The following is a 19,651-nucleotide window of genomic DNA, read 5'->3' on the forward strand; positions in this document are numbered from 1 at the left end:
AAATTAACATATTGATTGTTTCTTTCAGTGGTATTGCAATACAATACACAAACAGTTTGCATTACAAACAGAATTACTTCAAAACACAGGTAAAAAAAATTACCTGAAATAAATAAAACATTTAGAAAACCTACATGAAATATACCAAAGATTTAACACAACACAGTAGAGAGGAGAATTGTGAAAGAAACCATTCAAAGGCCTAGCAGGCTACAAAATCTGACAATTAGACAACTCAGAAGGATATATTGCATTAGTCAACATATACACATTACAGAGTGAATACAAACCTTAACATTTTAAAATCAACCATGTTTGATTTGTGATAAAATATCATCAATTCAATGAAATAACAAGGATAGGAAAACGTACAAAATTAAAAACAAACATTTCAAAACATAGTATGAAATAGAGATTGATGAATACGTAGCACGTTAACATATGTGGAAATGATGAAAGAAAAGAGAAAAAGAGCAAGATGACACTGAAATATTTTTTTCACAAACTTAAAAGAAGACATCATGGGAGTTATAGTTATTTAAATTAAACATTAACAACACCTGCGAAATGTAATTTAACCCGTTGCCTGCTGATGACGGAACCGCTCCGTCATCAGCTGCGGTGGCGCTGTGCTGATGACGGAGCGGTTCCGTCATGGCCCGCTCGGAGCGCCTGAGCGGCGCGAATTCCGCGCCTGCGCTGAGCGTTCCATTGAGCGGGGCGGGCCATGACGGAACCGCTCCGTCATAAGCACAGTGCCACCGACGCTGGTGACGGAGCGGTTCCGTCACCAGCATGCGGCCGCCGCACGGCCGCCCCACCCCCTTAGCACTGCGGCGGAATAGCCGCTGCAGTGAAGGGGTTAAACATACATAGTGTAAATATGCAGTACATATAGAACAGACATTTACAATATGAAACTAGGCCTGGGCGGTGAACTCCGCTCCATTCCCAGAGTTTGTGGAGATTGCCGCACTCTGCACAGCATGCAAAGTTCTGAAAAACTCCAATCCGCAGAGTTATTTTTCCTCACTTGCGCTTGCCAACGTTAAGTTGGCGAGCACAAGTGAGGAAAGCCTAGTTCTAGGGCCATATGTACAACCCTACCAAATTGTGAGCCACAAATTACGTTGTTTTGCGACTCGCAAATCGGAATGTATAACAGTGTTTCAGACACTGTTTGCAATTCCTAATAGGGTCATCAATTGCATGGCTTATTAATATTCATGAGGCAGGTGGTATTGGCGATCCCATTGGGAATGGCTAGCACTCCCAGGGATGGTGGCCTGCTGGGGACAGCAGACCACCATGTCTGTGACTGCTTTTTAAATAAAGCTGTTTTTCTTTTATATGCAGTACGTTTTTGCTAAAGGAAAATGGGATGTATGTTAAAAAAAAATGAAACGTTATTGTTTCATTTTTTAAGAGATGGCTGGGACCACTGCCCGCTATTACATTTTTTTTGAATGCCAGTCACAAAGGGGAAGGATTGCCCTGGAGACCCCTTCCCGTTTGTGAGTGGCTTACCACCTACTGGAAGTAGGTGGTAAGCTGCCAGTGTTTGGAGACCCCAAATGCAGTTGCAAAACAATGGTAAATACCATTAGGACTCGCTATTAGGAAGGGACGCCCTTGGCAAGCCCCTTCCTAATAGTGAGTTGCAGATCGTATTGTTTGAGTTGGTAATAGGTTATGGACTCACAAAATAGGTTTTGTACATGTGCCAGACCTATTTTGTGGTGTACACAGGGGTAGACTGCCTTAAACATAGGAGTTTTCAAATACAGTTCAAAAAGGTTGAATCTAAGTTTTGGATGTTTGTACAAGGCAAAAGTAATGAACCGTATAAAAGAACAGGAATAATCTTTGCTTTTATGACTTCCAACAAAGGGCCTATTGCTCCATCCCCTTATACTGTAGACACCAAAATGTACCACCCCTCAAAGTAACAGACATAGACTTAGATTTTCTTTTTGTGTTAACTATTACTTGCAAATTAAATGACTTTGTGTACAAAATTTCATGTAGAACACTCTAATGCAGATGATAGAATAAGGGAACACATAATGCAATGTATGTTGTGACAGGCAGACATCAAGGATTTATGTATAAAAATGACCAGATGATAAAGTGCACTTAAATGAAGAGCTCAGTGCAAGATTATAGGTTATGTTTATTAGAAAACACATTTAAAAGGAAAGGTGGTAGCATGTGACTTAATTGCATCTGTGAATGTTTGCTCCCCAGCAGACATTTATTTTTCTTGCTTTCTTACATTTACTTTAATCCATTAGCCAATCCTTTTAAGAAGGTCTTTGGGAATATAGCTTTAAATGAGAAGATTCATGAGGCAGGTGCTCTTTGCGACCCTATTAGGAATGGATAACACTCCCAGGGATGAATGCCTGCTAGGGTCAGCAGACCACCATGTCTGTGACTGCTTTTTAAATAAAGCATTTTTTTTTAAAATTATTTTTATTTGGTGATTTACAATTGCAGATACATAAAGAAAGAAAGAATAATAAAAAAAATACTAAAATGTTATAACGAGGGTTCAGTAAATATCATACACATTTCAAAGAAAAAAAAATATTAAGCATTTTTTTATGCAGTCCGTTTTTCTTAAAGTAAAATGGGATGCATTAAAAAAAAGAAAAAATTAAACGTTACTGTTTCATTTTTTAAGAGCAGGCAGAGGTCCGTGGGGCAACTAGCTGCTCTTAAAAAATATTTTGAGTGCAAGTCACAAAGGGGAAGGGGTCCCCTGGGAACTCCTTCCTGTTTGAGTGTGGCTTACCACCTACTTGAAGTATGTGGTAGACTGCGAGTGCTTTGCAACCGCATTTGTGGTTGCAAAACAATGGTACACACCATTGGAACAAGCTATTAGGAAGGGACACCCTTGGCACGCCCCTTCCTAATATCAATTCTCAAGGCCTATTTTGTGAGTCAGTAATAAGTTACCGACTCACAAACTAGGGTTTGTACCTTGGTCAGACCTATTTTGTGGTCAGAAACAGACCACAAAAAACTGTTGTACATTTGGCCCCTAGTCTTAAACGGTACACAGGGGTGGACTGCCTTAAACAAAGGAGTTTTCAAATACAATTCGAAAAGATTGGATCTAAGTTTTTGATGTTTGTACAAGGCCAAAGTAAGGATTAAGGAACCATATAAAAGAACAGGAACCATCTTTGCTTTTATGACGTCCAACAAAGGGCCTTTTGCTCCACCCCCATATAGTGTAGAGACCAAAATGTACTACACCTCAAAGTAACAGACAAAGGGCCAGATGTACGACCATTGGCTACTGTGATATGCAAATTGCTCCAAATTGCAAGCCGCAATTTGGGAGTCGCAATTGCCAATGTACAACAATGTCTGAGACACTTTTTGCGATTCCCATTGGGGTCACAAATTGCATGTCTCATGCATATTCATGAGGCTGTCACAATTTGCGACCCCATTGGGAATGTCTGGCACTCCCAGGCATGGTGGCCTCCTGGGGTCAGCAGACCTCCATGTATGGGACTGCTTTTAAATAAAACAGTTTTTTTTTAATTAAATGCAACCTGTTTTCCTTGAAGGAAAACAGGATGCATTTAAAAAAATAGAATGAAACATTTTTGTTTCATTTTTTAAGGGCCAATGCCTGCTCTGAAAAATATATTTCGGCACCCATTCACAAATGGGAAATGGTCCCCTGTGGACCCTTTCCTGTTTGCGAATGGTTTACCACCCCCTTAAATTGGGTGGTAAACTGCAAGTGTTTTGTGACTGCAATTGCGGTCGCAAAATATTCTTACATAGGGTACAGACTCGCTATTAGGAAGGGACGCCCTTGGAACTTCCCTTCCTAATATCGAGTCGCTAACGCTATTTTGCGAGCCACTATTTAATTAGCGACTCGCCATATAGGGTTAGGGTTAGTACATTGGACATACAGTAGGTTTTTTGCATGCGCAAATAGATCTGAAACCCATTTGCGCATGCAAAAATCGATCGTACATCAGGCCCAAAGTCTTAGATTTTCTTTTTTGTTAACTATTACTTGCAAATTAGATGACTTTGTGTACAAAATTTCATGTAGAACACTCTAAGGCAGGTGATAGAACAAGAGAACACATAACGCAATGTATGTTGTGACAAGAGGACGTAGAGGATTTATGTATAAAAGATTTCTAGGTCATAAAGCATAAAGTGCACTACAATGAAGAGCTTAGTGCAAGATTATAGGTTATGTTTATTAAAAAAAAGTACAGTAACTCTGTATTTCAAATGAAAGGAGTTAGCATGTGACTTTAATTGCATTTGTGAATATTTGCTACCCAACAGACTTTTATTTTTCTTGCTTTCTTACATTTACTTTAATCCATTAGCCAATGCATTTATGAAGGTCTTTAGGAAACAGCTATAAATGAGAAGATAATAAGAGAACATACTTCAAGTAAAGCCTTTATCTGCAAGAGAGATTAAAGTGTTATGCAACAGCAGGGAAATCCGTTCTAGCCCTGACAGCATGAAGACTGCAAAGTGTAACATCAATGAAACCTCTTAGGTTCCAGTTACCGTATTTACAAGAACCTACAGTTACATCAAAAAATCGAATGCATATTAGTAATCAATGAGACATGTAAAATGTATTAGTGAATAATGTGCTGGTATTAATATAATTGAGTTATATTACAGTGACAATTTGTAAATAATAATCATAACAATAATGAGAATAACTCTACTGCTTGTGATAATTTCTTTGACATTGAATTGGACAAATCAGTTTTAGATTCTATAACTTTTTAACTTCTGTTAGCTTTAGCAACTGACTAGATGGTATAAAATTAAACATATATGCTAATACGTTTAATTCTTGTTGACTTGTTGACAGAAATTGCCAATTACTGAGATTCAAGAGGAGTTACTCAAAGTTCAGAAACAGAATAATAGTTTTTTTTATAATTCCTAACGAACAATTATTCTGTAGAAAGTTTTATATTTTGTCACAAAAACGCTTCAGAAACTTTTTGTAAACAGGGGCATTCCAGAAAGGGCTTTTCCAGAAAGGATAGACCTGCCTACATAGTTTACAAAGGACGTTTTACATTTGCAAAGACATACACTGATACCCACATTCATGCACTCGAACATAGACAAACACTATAACACCTTAAAAAATAAAAAATGGATGCTACAGGGTTGTTACTTATTCCTCCTCTTGTACTCTCCTCTACCTTCATTCACCAAGCCACAGACCTGACACAGGACCAGTACAGGGGAAATGCAAGGAAAAAAAGGGAATACACATGTGCCCTTTGTCTGTGTGTGTCATTGACATGTATTCAAAGTTCATAATGAGCAATAGCATAGGTATGTTTTATGTAATTCCACCCATTTCAGGGAAAGGCACTGCCCCTATAACAAAAGCAGATCTTGATACCGGCTCCCATCAATAGGAACCTGTCCTTTCCATATTGGTTTCATAACAAGCAAGGCATGACTAAGAATCAAATTTATGCTCGGTAGATATTTCATAAAAGCTTGGAGGGGCAACCAACATAGTACCTGTATTTCATGCATCCTCCCCCACCAAATGCAGGTCTCAAGTGCTGATCATGATGTGTAGGCGGAACAATGGTACTTGACATTTGCTTTGAGCAATCCTAGCATGATAATATCACAATAATATGGCCAACTCTGTATTCTCTGGTTTTTCAGTAAAGATCATGAAGACTTCATCAGTGAGTGCTTTACAGGGGAGGCCAGAAGACATAACTATTGTATTTTCTTGTAATTTCACTGGTTCTTTTCCATATTCATTGCTTCTATGCTCATGTACAGTGTAGAATGTATACAAGAGAGAATTGTTGAATGAACAAAATGACACAAAAACAACACAAATACAATGAAGGGAACCGGAGATATGAGTGTTTAAGTTTTCAAGTAAAAATAGAACCAAAAGGCACTAAGCAACAATGTGGGGCAACTGGTGAGAGTAGACCGGGCCCTAGGTAGGATTTTACACTAACTGTGATAGAGTGTTGATTGAATAGAACAGCCAGGTACAAACAAGTTGGCGTTTTTACCTTGCAACTTTTTTTGGGAAATCCAGATCCTTCAGCGGGGCAAGGCAGCACTAAACTGTAGTGTGAAAATTTTATTTTTGCAGCTAGGAAAGTCCTGGTCTAATACTTTTGGCACCTTCGCCCAGAAAAATGGTTACATTCAGACTCAATATCTTTTTCTGAAATTTGAATCCTCCAGTGGGGCAGGGCTGCAGGGTGTGTGCGATGAGGTTGGAAACCTTCTCACCGAGGTCCTGCCGAATCGGAGTTGCTGGGGCGGAGAAGCTCAGAGCGAGGGAAACCCGTTTCTTTAGCAGAGAAAAGTTGCACCTTTGGTGGATCCGCTGGGCAGGTTTCTTCCAGATCCTCCAGAGGTCTTGGAGCTCATGAATGTCCAGCTTTTCAGAGATGATAGAAGAAGTCAAGTTAGACACAACAAAGTGTCCCATGCTCACTCAAGCATAATCTACTAGCACGGTCCAGGTCTGGTCCAGTTGATACTTATTCTGGGCAGCTGGACCTTTCAGAAAAAGGCCACTTGCAGCTTGTTATGTCCCTATAACTACACAGGAAGTCAGCCAACTGACTCTTGGATTCCTCTTCTCTGATTGGTACAGTTAGGAGCAGGTCCAGCCCTTTAGCTCTCCTCCTGGCTCATAAACAGCAGTAGCACTCTTCTGTTCTTTCACAGGTCCAGAGTGTTCTGAAGTAGGTGCCTTGGGGTACCACATTTATCCCTGGTACAAGCTTGTAGGCAGGGATGGAGCCTGGCCCTTCCCTAACCAATAGGGTAAACGTTCCCAGGGGTAACCCTACCCACTTTTGCGGAGTGTCCATCACTTACTTTATCCAAAATGGCAAAACTCTTCTGCCCTTGCATAGAGCCTGTGAGGCTATCCACATGTTTAGGCACTCCCCTCCACCTTGATCACTCCAGTTCAGGGGAGAGGTTTTATCCCACTGGCTTTGGTGTCTTCCTGACAAAAGAAGGAGCTTGAGCAGGTGGCACCTGACATCTGCTTTATTACAGGAGAGGCTTCTTTGAAGTAAATTATGTTCCTGTTTCAAAACGTTCCTTTTCCTTAATATTTATTAACAATCTCACTTTTTGATTAAGTTGGGCTTTTAAAAATAATAAAAATTGTTGTTTAATCATTTATCTCGCCAGACCCTAGCCTGAGATAGCACAATTAATTTTTAATATTGCTTCCCAGTTTTTCTAATTGGGCCAGCCAGCCTTCCTACAGTAAACATGGCTTTTGAATGCTATTCCCTGTAAGGTTGTGTTAGCTTTAAATTATTACTTTTAAATAACATACACCATCCCTTCAAGGCCTACACAGGCGTGACTTATTAATATTTAAAAGGGAGATTTTCTCCTGTCAAAGGGGTCTTTTTGACAGGTTGGGCTGTAGTTTTACAACTGCCGCAGTCATGCTCATTGGTAGGTCTGGAATCATGTTTGTCTTGTCACACTAATAGATGGCACAGCAGTATGGTAGTCCATAGTTGACATTTAACTTTCCATGCAATGGATGCATTATGAGACACCATATACTGTGGTCTTATAGGAAAGTTAAATAGGCCAATCAAGAGTAGGCCAATTACAGCATCATTTACGAGCCAGAACACATGCACTATGCCTGGTTAGAAGTGTCCCAGTGAACAGAGTAAGTAAAAATACCATTAGCAATGATCCTCAAAAATGGGGCTCTATAAGCAAAGATTCTCACAATTACATATTTCCATATTATAACAGGCTATTTATTTATGTTAAAACATAAAATACTAGTTCATAGTAAAATACTTTTTGCAGCAGGTTCTTCTTCCAGTAGTCTCCTCAATCCAATGTCCCAATTAAGACAATCTATAAGTCTTGCGCGGTGCTGCACACTTCATGATATCATGGAAATAGAGGCGAGTTTGTATGAGATGTCTAAGAATTTTAAAAAACAATATTCCTCTAAAAAATAGGTAACCACTTTTTTAAAAGTTACAGATATGGCAAGTGTTTGAAAAGATGGTATGCGTCTTTCAAGTAACATTTCAACCTTAAATAAGCAGTGATTGATTCCTAAAAAAAAGTTACAACTTTTTGCCAGTTTATTAAAGCCACCACTTGAATGAAGTAAATGATTCTGTTTAATGAGTACACAGGACCTCTCCTCATAATATTTGCACTCCATCTTGATCAGAATACTTTTGGTGGATATTAGACTTCCAGTTAGTGACAAGAACTCTATTGAGACCTTCCCTGACTATGTGCCATACCTAGAGATTGGTGGAGCAGAATATCCACCCAATATTGACAAATGTGCTGTCCAACGTTACTAGATATCAGTATACTCATAATTTAGATGAAAAGGCATCTGTTACTTTTGGCATATGCATATGTCTCATATCTTACCAACTTTTAAAAAAGGCCCTCTGTCTCTTCTATGCCAGCCACTCGTGATTACCTTGTTATTGTAGTAAACTATACCTGGCTAAGCAGTTCGGGCTCGACTGTTCTCATAAGAAGGATCTGGAAGAGACCGGCCCAGCTGATCCCCCAAAGGTGCAACTTTTCTGTGCTAAAGAAACAGGTTTTCCTCACTTTGCAGCAGGACCTCGGTGAGAAGGTATCCAACCTCATCGCACACAGCCTGTAGCCTTACCCCACTGTAGGATTCGAATCTCAGAAAACGACATATCACGTTTGAATGTAAACTCTTTTCTGGACGAAGATCCATAATGTGCAAATGGCTGAGTCTGAACTGGGTTGGCGAAGTGAGCTAAAGAATGATGATGGATTCAACCCAGATCTGTGACGGGGGGTGAGTGTCTGAAAAGTTTCAGTATCCGTTCATCATCTCCTTGTTTTCATTTTTAGAAAGTTGACATTTTATCGTTTTAACAATTTGGTGCCTATAGCCTGTTCCTGGGTCACATGACTAGGTGCTCGCCGTGGGTCTTTGTGTATGGCTCCCAGGCAGTGTGACAAAGCGAAGCTAGGTGTTGGCAGTATGAGTCACTCTGACTTAACGAGGGGGAGGTGCTGTCATCTACCACACTTGAACATCACAACAGCTCTGCCTGAGCAGTCTCACAAAATATTTGACATGGATCTTTTGCGACCCCAGAGAAACTGAGGCCAGGACAGGCAGACAAGAAATTCCAAGAACCTCTGGGGGGTGTACACCTCTGGGAGCTTCTCCTAATTCAAAGTGGGCACATGTATAAATATTGGCACTGAGACCCCAACTCTTCAGAACACATCTGGACCTGTGGAAGAGTCAGAAGAAGGGCTGCTGTTGTGCTTTGCTACAAAGACTGCTACTCTTCTGCTGTGCTGTGAGGCAATGCTGCCCTCGTGCCCGAGTCAGAAGCACTGGATCTGCATCTTGAACCAAGGACCATCAGAGTTACTCAAGGGCTAGTTGTCTGGCCTTCTGATCAGGGACAGAACAAGCAAAGTGGGACATATTCTTTTAAGTTTTACATGTCCTTTAAGTGAAAACTCTTAAATTAGGTTTCTCTACTGCTAGGCCTACATCTCCCATAAAATATCTTTGTGTTTCCTAATTATATTTAATAGGGGATCTCTTGTAGCTCTTGTATACCGGTTGCTTTCAGCGAGTCCTTTCCTTAATCCTTTTGTAGCCAGGCAAAGACCTCTTTGGGGAGCAGCAAGGTGTGCAGCAGGTGCAGACCGTATGGGTGCAGTCGTCTTGGGTGCAGACCAGGGGTTCAACAGGGAAGTTCTTCTTTTGAGGCAGGGTTTTGAGTTGCTATGTAGCTCTCCCATATTTATCTAGTGTTCTGGGTTGACAAGGGGGGGCACAGCTGACCAGTGGGGTACAGGGTGCCGCCCAAAAGCATGACAGCTTCCTCCAAAGTGTGATATATTCTTGTCCCACAAAGTTCTCCTTGATCCGGAACTCAAGCAACCCATTAACGATTTCTCTCAAGTTATGGCTTATCAGCAAGGTACAGCTTGGTGCTAGTGACACAGTGAGCATTGGACCCACATCTGGGCATCACCTTGCCACTTAGGGAAGTACATGAAACACACAAAAGGTTATAGGAGGCTGTTTGCAATAAGTCTAACCACTTGCAAAAGCTCAGGGTAGCACTCCAGCCCATTGTTTTTTTGCTCTCAATGCCACCTCACTTTGGTATGTTGTGTGTGTGTGTGTGTGAACGTTACAGTGCTTAATTTGTAATAGAATTAGTGCTGGCGCCCAAAGTTCTGCTTAGAACCTTGCGGCTAATGTTGTTAAATGTAGTTGCACCGAATTCCAAGGCTGCCTAGTCTTGAAATTTACATCATGGCTCTACCTTCCATTATCTCACTCGGACAGACAGGTTCCTGCTTTCTCCTTTCGTACCATTTTTTCTGCCTTTCTCTTTTTACTACTTTCTTGTATGTGTGTTGGTCCTCTAATGCTCGAGTTTAATGTCCGGTGAGGGAAAACAAATGCGGGTCCCTAAAATTGCATAATGTTTTAAAATAAAATGCTACAGCTTTCAGGTCATATCTAACCTTGGCTATTTAAAAATGGATTCCTCGCTATTGTGAATTGACCCCGATGACGAATTTGCATTGTAAGCTTTTAAAATATTTCTTATATAGCAAAAATGTGACCCGGTATCGGAGCGCTTTACATAGCACCAGTTGCGTTACATGAGGACACATTCAAGGGGAGGGGAGGTGAAGAGCTTTGCCCAGAATCACAGGATATTCAGCGTCATTGCCGAGACTCGAACACGGTTCATTCAGATTCGAGGTAGACGCCCTGGCCGTTAGGTCAACTCCTCTCTCTGAAATATATGGGATTGCTGTCTGGTATCTTTCTGACAAAAGTGCTCATAATAAGAAAACCACAATCTGTCCTCTAAAACGCGCCCTTTTGGGCGTTTACATTCAAAAGAAAGTTGACAAGCAACTATGACAATTTAATGACCCTCACCGAAAAAATATGCTAGGATGAGATAGACGTGGCTGGGAATGCTCAAGAGAGAATATAAGTACTTGAACTTTGGATGCTTTCAGATTTTATCAAACATTTTAATACAGAAATGTAAACACTTGAGGTTGCACTTGCATCGACCACAGTGAACTGCACCCTGAGATAACGTCTGATTACTTTAAATCTGATAAATATGGTAATGTTTTTTTTGCCTTCTACAGTATTGTTAAAGTAGTACAGGTTTTGTTAGTAGCTCGTAATGGGGCGCTGAGGGGGAGCCTTTTCAGGAAAGTAATTCTTCTGTCTGCGGAAAATAATAGGTAGGCAGGAGACTGTGGTGCCATGAGACCGAAAGAACTACCATGGGGAGTTTGTGCCTATAAAGGAGTTTAAAGTTGAGGACAGGGGTAGTGGCTTTAAGGATGATAACATTTTGGGAGGCTTTCCACAAGACAAAGCCCAGTCACCATATAAATAATGGATGCTGCAAAGAGCCACCTTGACTGACTGATGCTGACTGATGCTGACTGATGCTGACTGCGCTCAGTTTCTCTCTGGCTCTTAACAGTCCTTTTAAGCATGGCCAGGGCTTCCTCGAGTGAAGCCTTCCATAATATTGTCAACATGCATGGCCTGCATGAAAGCTGTGGGAACATGATGTTTTATGTTTATTACATTCCAAGTATGCTTCTTGTGCATTAGTATTACATTTATGTTCCTTAAATTATCTTTTTTTCTTTTTCAGAATTCCTAAGGGAAGGAACGATTATTTTTACAGTGCATCCCAGAGCAATTATGTACTGAAAGCCAAAATGGAAACCCTCACGGTGGCCTGCAGATTAACACCCTGGAGACACATACCTCACTAAATCCAGACAGATGAAGGTAAGCAAAAAACCAATGTGCAACTTGTTTTTCCTGCCATTAAATCTGATAATATCTGTTGTTGGTTATTCAAGTATAAAATGTTTCGGCAGCTGATTAGGGTTTTACCAGGCTTTTATGTTGGTTTATCATCTTTGCTGGCCATCCTTACAAGCATCCTTCTCATTTGAAGGGAGGTTGTATTGAAAGAAATGGGAATTATTATCAAAATCCTTCAGAATGTTTCTGATGGTGGTTGTCATCTTTCTAAATGAAGGTATGAAGCGTAGTGCTTTGAAGGGGTCTTACAATGGTGACATTGCGAAATCTGAAAGCATAGCTTGGTGTTTCTGCATGATACAAAAAAAATCATACACCATCTGGCGTCGCTGTCTTAATTATTAAATGATCTTTATCATCCCACTTGAGAGGGTGAAGGTGAGCACACGAGAGGCCTCAGAACAGTATTTACCGTTCTTCCAAAAAAAACATGTTTCGTTTACATAAATAACTTGTTAAATTACTTGGGTGGGTGAACAACCTTTACAACGAAACTTTTACAACGCACTACCATTACAACGCGGCCATTACAACGCAAACCATTACAACGCATTGCGCTGGGGGGCGCTCTAGGATAGGGAATACGTTTAATTTACTATCCAACACCTTCCCTAGTGTCCACGGGGACTGGAGTTGGAATAGTAAATGAAACTTTTCACTATCCAGCACCCCAAAGCGCTATGCGTTGTAAAGGTTTGCGATGTAAAAAACGCGTTGTAAAGGCATACGTGGTAAAAGTATGCGTTGTAACGTCATACATCCAAGTAATAAATATTATATTGAGGCTAGATCTACATAAGATATCATTTGGTACCTGCAAGGGAAAAAACATGTGTTGCTCTAACCTGCTTCAACTAATGTTATACACAATTACCGATGGTACTTCTACGACTATGATTTGCCAAACTACTGGCAGTAGAATGTACGTTACTACTTTTAATAGTATGATCTATGGTAGTGTTAGTACAAGTCTTGTTGCTACGTTATTAGTTAGTACTACTCCTGCTTATAACGGTTAAATGCCTATTAGTATTACTTGCAATAGTCCTACTAGTTCTATCGCTATTATTAGTAAAAGAACTAACATCTTCAGTAGAAATGTAATGCATTGTCAGTGGTGGAAGTAAATTCTGCCTGTGCAGATATGACCATTTCTGTGCTAAGAAAACGAGGCCTACTAGTTGTGGTAAAGGTAACAGTAGAACTAGCAGGAAAAGTAGCTCTAGTGCTGATAGAGCAATAGTGGTACTAGTGAATCTCTGCTACAACTAGTCATAAGCTTTAGTATTACTGCTATTGGCATTACTAGCACTCATCAGAAATTAGGTTAGTAATTGGGATGGCAGTGATCCCTATATACATAACAAACAGAATCTGGTTATATAAAACAGTTATTAGAAAATCTCTACTCATCTCCTGGTAGCGATGGTGCTAACCATCATGTAATCCCATAAAATGTCTTGTTTATATATATATTTTTTTACATAGTTTTATATAGTGCAAACTTGACCCGAATCGTGCATCAGAGCGCTTACAATATCACCAGTTGCATTACATGAGGACACATTCATTTTTTATTTTTATTTTTTTAGCAGCAGCACCAACAAATTTATAGTCAAGAAAACAACACAATAAAATTAACACATTTTAGAAAAATTGAGGAAGTATAGTAAGGAAAAAGACAACAGCTGTCTAAGTGATATTCAAGAAGTGCAATAACCAGAGGACAATCTTATCAGTGCTCCATGATAAGAGACTTTTGGCTTCACTGGACCTAGCATATACTAAGTTGAATGTGTCAGATACGAGCAACAAACAAACAACACTCCAAGCACATTATAATGGCTGTAAAAAATATTGGGTTATTTGCTGAGGGGGGTAAGCCCCATTCAAGCAGTAAACACAACCCTTGTTAGGGTAAACCACGAAAGTCGGTAAATAAACATGTGCGTAACCCTTTGCTGGCTTGGTACAAAACCAGTCAGGCTTAACTTAGAGGCAATATGTAAAGCTTTCTCTAGCCCTCAAACAGTAATTATACTGAAAATAAAAACACAGCAAAAAAACAAAACCGCTCAGGGAAACAGAGTAACATTTAATGACACCAATATGAGAAAAATCCAGTAAGTTGAATCAGTTATGAGTTTTTAAAGTTTCAGGTAGAAATAGCTCCAAAAAAACCAAAGCACCACTAGCAGGTATCTGGTCGAATTGGACTGGGTCAAAGTCACAAGTTCAGGCCACCCGCAATGGAGCATGGGTCAAATACAGGGAACAAGTTTTGTTCTGGTGAAGTCCATGTGAGGAGCCACAACTTGAGCTTCACATTAGCGGGCGCCGCAACTGTATCATTGACAGAGTGCGGCGCAAGTTGTTGCTGGAGCTTTGTGTTGTGGGACATACAGGCGGTCGCTTTTTGGTGCAAAGAACAGCTCACAGTCACAACTTTGCATTGGCAGTTGATGCAGTGATAGTTGCTGACGTGAGGAGTCTGCGTAGTCACAAAATGTCCCAGACTTCAGGATTTTTCATGGGTGTTTCATGTACTGCTATAAACGCATGAATTTTGGTGGTAGCCGGTAAACTCTGCTCCACCGGCGAAGTTCACAGAAATTTGTCCACTACACGGAGCACGGAGTTAGGCCACCAAGTGAGTGGCAGAGTTTACCACCCACTCCTTCTAATGGCTCCCAGTTTTAATGCAGCAAAAGACTGAAACGTGTAATGGCCCTTGTTCATAGAAATATTGTCTGTATGCTTAGAAGGGTTAAATCTATCACACCATGCCATGTTGGTACTTTTTTGTACGGCCAGTAGACAACATCACTGTTCACCATCTTCTACAGAAGCAAGCGAACAGAGAGAGAAAACTTGGTTAATTTAAACCAGACACATTCCTCACAAAGGTGGTGCAGTAATTAATAGACAGGTTTGAGTCACTATAAATCCCCCATTCAGCTACTGAGTGTTTTCAGTTAAAAAGTAGGTGCCAGCATGCCTTTCTCAATCCAAAGCAACCTGATAAAAATAACGTGTGTACATCAACATTTTAGTCAGAAGTAGGTTCCTCAATTACACTGCAATACTGTCATAACAAGCTGCATGGAAAAAAGTGTGTGTTTGCAAGGTATACATGTGCTTGTGTGTATGTTTTGAGTATGAAAAATGGTGCTGCAAAGGCGGTGCCGCTTTTTCATTCAAGCAGGGCTGAAATATCCAGACCTGTGTACTGAGCAGAAGGAAGATACTTGGGAGGAATTTCTGGATTGTATCCATTATACTTCCTCCTCATCTCTTTCAGATAGAGTCTGTCTTGTTTTTTAATATATAGCAGCAGACCTACCTATGAGTCATTGATGGCAGCCACCCTACATGCCAAGCTCTGTTTATACCTTCACCCTCCAATGTTGCAACTTCTCGCCCACTCCATGTCAGTTTCTTTGTACTCAGTTTCCCAGGACCATTGTGTGAGGGTCTCGGATCCAATAGGTGTTAAGCACGAGAAGAGTAAGGCACTGTGGCTCCATTCTATTTCTTTTGGCCTTCACAAACAACTAACGTTAACCCTTTAGGTCACTCGGGTATAGCTCAGTACGGCATTATTTAAATTCACACTCTGTAGCCAATAACAAAGAGAGCTAACAACTTCAGCTGTGAGAATTTTCTGCATACATACTCTACAAGCACGCAGACCTTAGATCAAGGACAACTTGCGTGTACTGCAGACCGGTATTCCATTGCTCACAGAACTCTGCGAAATTTGACAGAGTTTTTCCCACCCGTAATGGGTTTGCCCAGATATGGTCACTGTATCACTGGAACCAAGCAGTACCCGGCTGATGAGCCCTTAACTAGGTCCAAACCAGTCCTGGGTTGCATGTGGTCCGTTTCAGGGAGGACATGGCTTGAAAGTTCGGGCTGGACTGTTCGCATGAGAAGCAAAGTTAAGACTCATTTGCATATGGCTGGGACCAAACTGAGGTGGCATGGTCATCAAAAGAACAATGAGCTGGAAGGCTACCCTGAGCGATTGCCATTGGTTAGACAAATTACAAACATTCCTCCCATCTCAGTTTGTGTGTTTCATGTTCTGCTCTACGTGGATTGGGTATGCGCAGATGTGGGTCCCATGCACACTGTGTCACTGGAACCAAGCTGTACCCGGCTGATGAACCCTTATCTAGGGCGAAACCAGTCCTGTGTTGCTTGTGTTCCAGTTCAGAGTGTACCTGTCTTGGAAGTTCAGTCTGGACTGTTCCCATATGGAGCAGGGTCAAGACTGTTTTGCATATGGCTGGGTTCAAACTGAATTGGCATGGTGACCAAAAGAACAATGGGGTGGGATTAGGCCTGGGTGGAGGTTGCGGAGTTCTGCTGCTCAGAATTCTGCTGAGTGGCCCAAAAAACGGCCTGTTTTTAATCTGATTTTCAAAGTGTATGTATATAGTATACCAGTTAGTTTTAGTTAGTTATACCCATGTCCTACTACCCTCTGTAAATATATTATTGATTAAACCTTAGGGGGTGGTATACGCAGCCATTGGATATATTGCTACAACAACCTAGATAAACAAGGAGAGTCAAAGTAATACTATCTGCAGAAGAAGTTAGTTACTTACTAACTAAACTAGTTCACTTCACTGCAAGTTCTTTTACCTGAATAGTTTCCCAAGGTACCTTCTTGATGGTGGTGGTAGTAGGAGCAGGCTAGTGAACTTACAGGAAAGGAATCACAACAAACTTTGTCCCACTTCCACCCAGGTGAGCTCCAAATGTAGGTTTAATGAAAAGGGTTATCCATCACAGTCAACTAAATTAAAAGAAAAACACAATGTTAGTGCGTTATATACTATCATTGCTTTACAAAGAGTAAGACTAAACTACTATCATGACATGATAAAGACATGAATATCTGCTATTATAACAAAAACTAATAATAGTAACTTCTTCTGAGCAATAGGGAGCTAGTATTTGATATAAAAAAAAGTTATGAAATCCTCAAGTTAAGAATAGAGGTGGACCCAGAGTCAGGAGTGGATTCGACAAGGTGAAGCATTTACGCAAAGCAAGGTCTGAATGATGATGTTGACAAATTATATTCTCTATATCTAATCTAATCCCTTTTATGGGTGGGTGTGGGCTGTTGCTCGGGAATAGAAGATCCTGCAGTGAGTTGGTGACAATGACACCATATCTGCCCCACCAAGTGTGTTATCTATGTATGGGGTAAATTAAGTCACACCTCAATAAATCACACAACCCATGTGAAGTGGGTTAAGGGCTTGAAAAATTGATGAGAAAGGGGGGTTGGGGCTAGGTGGGACAAAGACAAACACTACACAACAACACAATATTCATCAGGGTGATGAGCAACACATCATCAACTATCTGTTGCAGAACGAAATTAAATAATAATTGTAAGACAGTTCAGGAAATGCTTTGCAAACAATCTTTCAGCCCCAAAGACCCAAGTCATTGATATATCTAAATGTTATGTCATCTATGTTTGAAAAACACAAATTATGGAGTAGGGAAAACTTAAGTGTAGTCTGAGTGTGCTGAGGGGCTGTACTGAGTGATAAGTGCCTGTATAGTGTATACCTGAGCAATGTGCATCCAATCGGCCACATGAGACTGAACAGTGACAGGAGCATCTGGGTTACTGAGAGAATACAACCAAATGGAGGGAAAATGGAAGGGTGTTGGTTGGTCACTAAAAGGCTTGGAATTAGGTAAGTGTCCTACCATAGTTGGGGTACCAGGAGGGATCATTTGAATGGTAATGATATGGGGGTACGGCTGAGAGGTCCAGAAAGGTGTCAGAGGCATATTGGTATGGGGATCCTTGTCCCACTGTGAGGAGGCCAGAGTCCCTACTAATGTTTATTATACAACCCTGACCAAATGTTGTGCAGCCTGGCTCCCTCTGTAATTAGAGAGCCAATACAGTTCTATAAATTATTATTGGTAAAAGAAAATGTATACTGTTTTGCCAAATTGGGCTGTGCATCTGCATTGGTCTTGGAATGGGTACCTGGCTGAACCAGTTTGATAAGGTAAGCAGGAACGTAATGGAGCTTTTGCCTTTCATGCAGGAGAAAAAAAGGCCTGACGATTGTAAAACAGAAATTATATTGTAGACTCTAGGAGAACAGACAAAAGGTATGCTTCATAAGAAGTGTATCACCTGCCAAGAGTCAGAGGCAGAGCAAGAGCAAAGCACTAACTGCTGCAATAATTCATTTTATCACTCTTGGGAGATCGATTAACTGAGAAATAACAATTTACAACCAATCACATACAAGTAGCTTCATGTACTGGGCGGATCAATCTCACAACTGTTCTCCTAACAATTAATCCAGTGTGTGTATCATCATTTGATGATGATGATGTGGTACCACAACAAAAGTCTGTCTCACAAGCAACAGTCTCCGACCACAACCACATTAGAGGAGTTTCACATTTGAGCCAGCACACACACACCCAGAAGCATTTCCCAAATCAACACACCTCTCTCCAGTACGCAGAGCTGAGTAGGCCTTAGAGCCATCATTGTGTTGGTTTCCATTTGAAGTAGATACACTCAATCAATACCTTTTTTTCTGGCTGTTGAGGTAGACCCACCCTTAGTCTTTCCTCCAACTGACTTAGAGTAACAAATCAGTCCAACTTCTTCCCAACCTGAGAGAGATAGACTGGTAGCTGACTGAAGAACAAGAAGAAAAACAGAATTTATGTGTTGTTTTGTGTAGCTTTTGGTTGTATGACACTACAACGCGGGCTATTACAACGTTTGCCCTTAAAACGCTATTTTTACAATGCAAGTCGTTACAACGACTTGCGCTGTAAGCGTTGGATAGTGGAATAGTTGAATTTTCGATTCCAACTCCAGCCCACGATACAGTAGGGAAGGTGTTGTAATAGAAAATTAAACTATTCCCTATCCAACAGCGCCCTCCAGCGTAAGTTGTTGTAACAACTTGCGTTGTAAAAGCAGCGTCGTAATGGCCGCGCGTGGTAATCAATCAATCAATCAATGACACTTATAGAGCGCGCTACATACCCGTAGGGTCTCAAGGCGCTGGGGGGGGGTGCCGCTACTGCTCGAACAGCCAGGTCTTCAGCTTCTTCCTGAAGGAGAGGTGGTCTTGGGTCAGGCGCAGGTCGGTCGGGAGGGAGTTCCAGGTCTTGGCGGCCAGGTGGGAGAAGGACCTTCCTCCTGTAGTCGCTCTTCGGATGCGGGGGACGGCGGCAAGGGCGTGGTTGGCTGATCGGAGGTGGCGTTTGGGAGCGTAGAAGTTGATCCGGCTGTTGAGGTAGCTCGGGCCTTGGTCGTGTAGGGCTTTGTGTGCGTGGGTGAGGAGGCGGAAGGTGATTCTTTTGTTGACGGGGAGCCAGTGAAGGTCTCTCAGATGTCGGGTGATGTGGCTGGTTCGTGGGATGTCGAGGATGAGTCTGGCTGAGGCGTTCTGGATCCACTGGAGTCTCTTCTGGAGCTTGGCGGTGGGACCGGCGTAGAGGGCGTTGCCGTAGTCCAGTCGGCTGGTGACGAGGGCCTGGGTGACGGTCTTCCTGGTCTCGGTGGGGATCCACCGGAAGATCTTCCGTAGCATGCGTAGGATGTTGAAGCACGCCGAGGAGACGTAGTTGACCTGCCTGGTCATGGAGAGGGAGGAGTCCAGGTTGAAGCCCAGGTTGCGTGCATGGTCTGTCGGT

At 41.4% G+C, this 19,651-nt stretch overlaps 1 protein-coding gene across 1 annotated transcript in view; it reads left to right on the plus strand.

Annotated features, from left to right (window-relative positions):
- OTUD7A (OTU deubiquitinase 7A) overlaps window positions 1-19,651 on the plus strand; it is a 1,253,807-nt gene that overhangs the window by 660,826 nt on the left and 573,330 nt on the right. Inside the window, exon 4 of the mRNA XM_086959365.1 lies at window positions 11,757-11,896. The gene's annotated coding sequence lies outside the window, so the exon portion shown is untranslated. The remainder of the gene's footprint in view (window positions 1-11,756; window positions 11,897-19,651) is intronic.

Source organism: Lissotriton vulgaris, chromosome 2_2 (assembly GCF_964263255.1).
Source record: "Lissotriton vulgaris chromosome 2_2, aLisVul1.2, whole genome shotgun sequence".
Classification (NCBI taxonomy): domain Eukaryota; kingdom Metazoa; phylum Chordata; class Amphibia; order Caudata; family Salamandridae; genus Lissotriton; species Lissotriton vulgaris.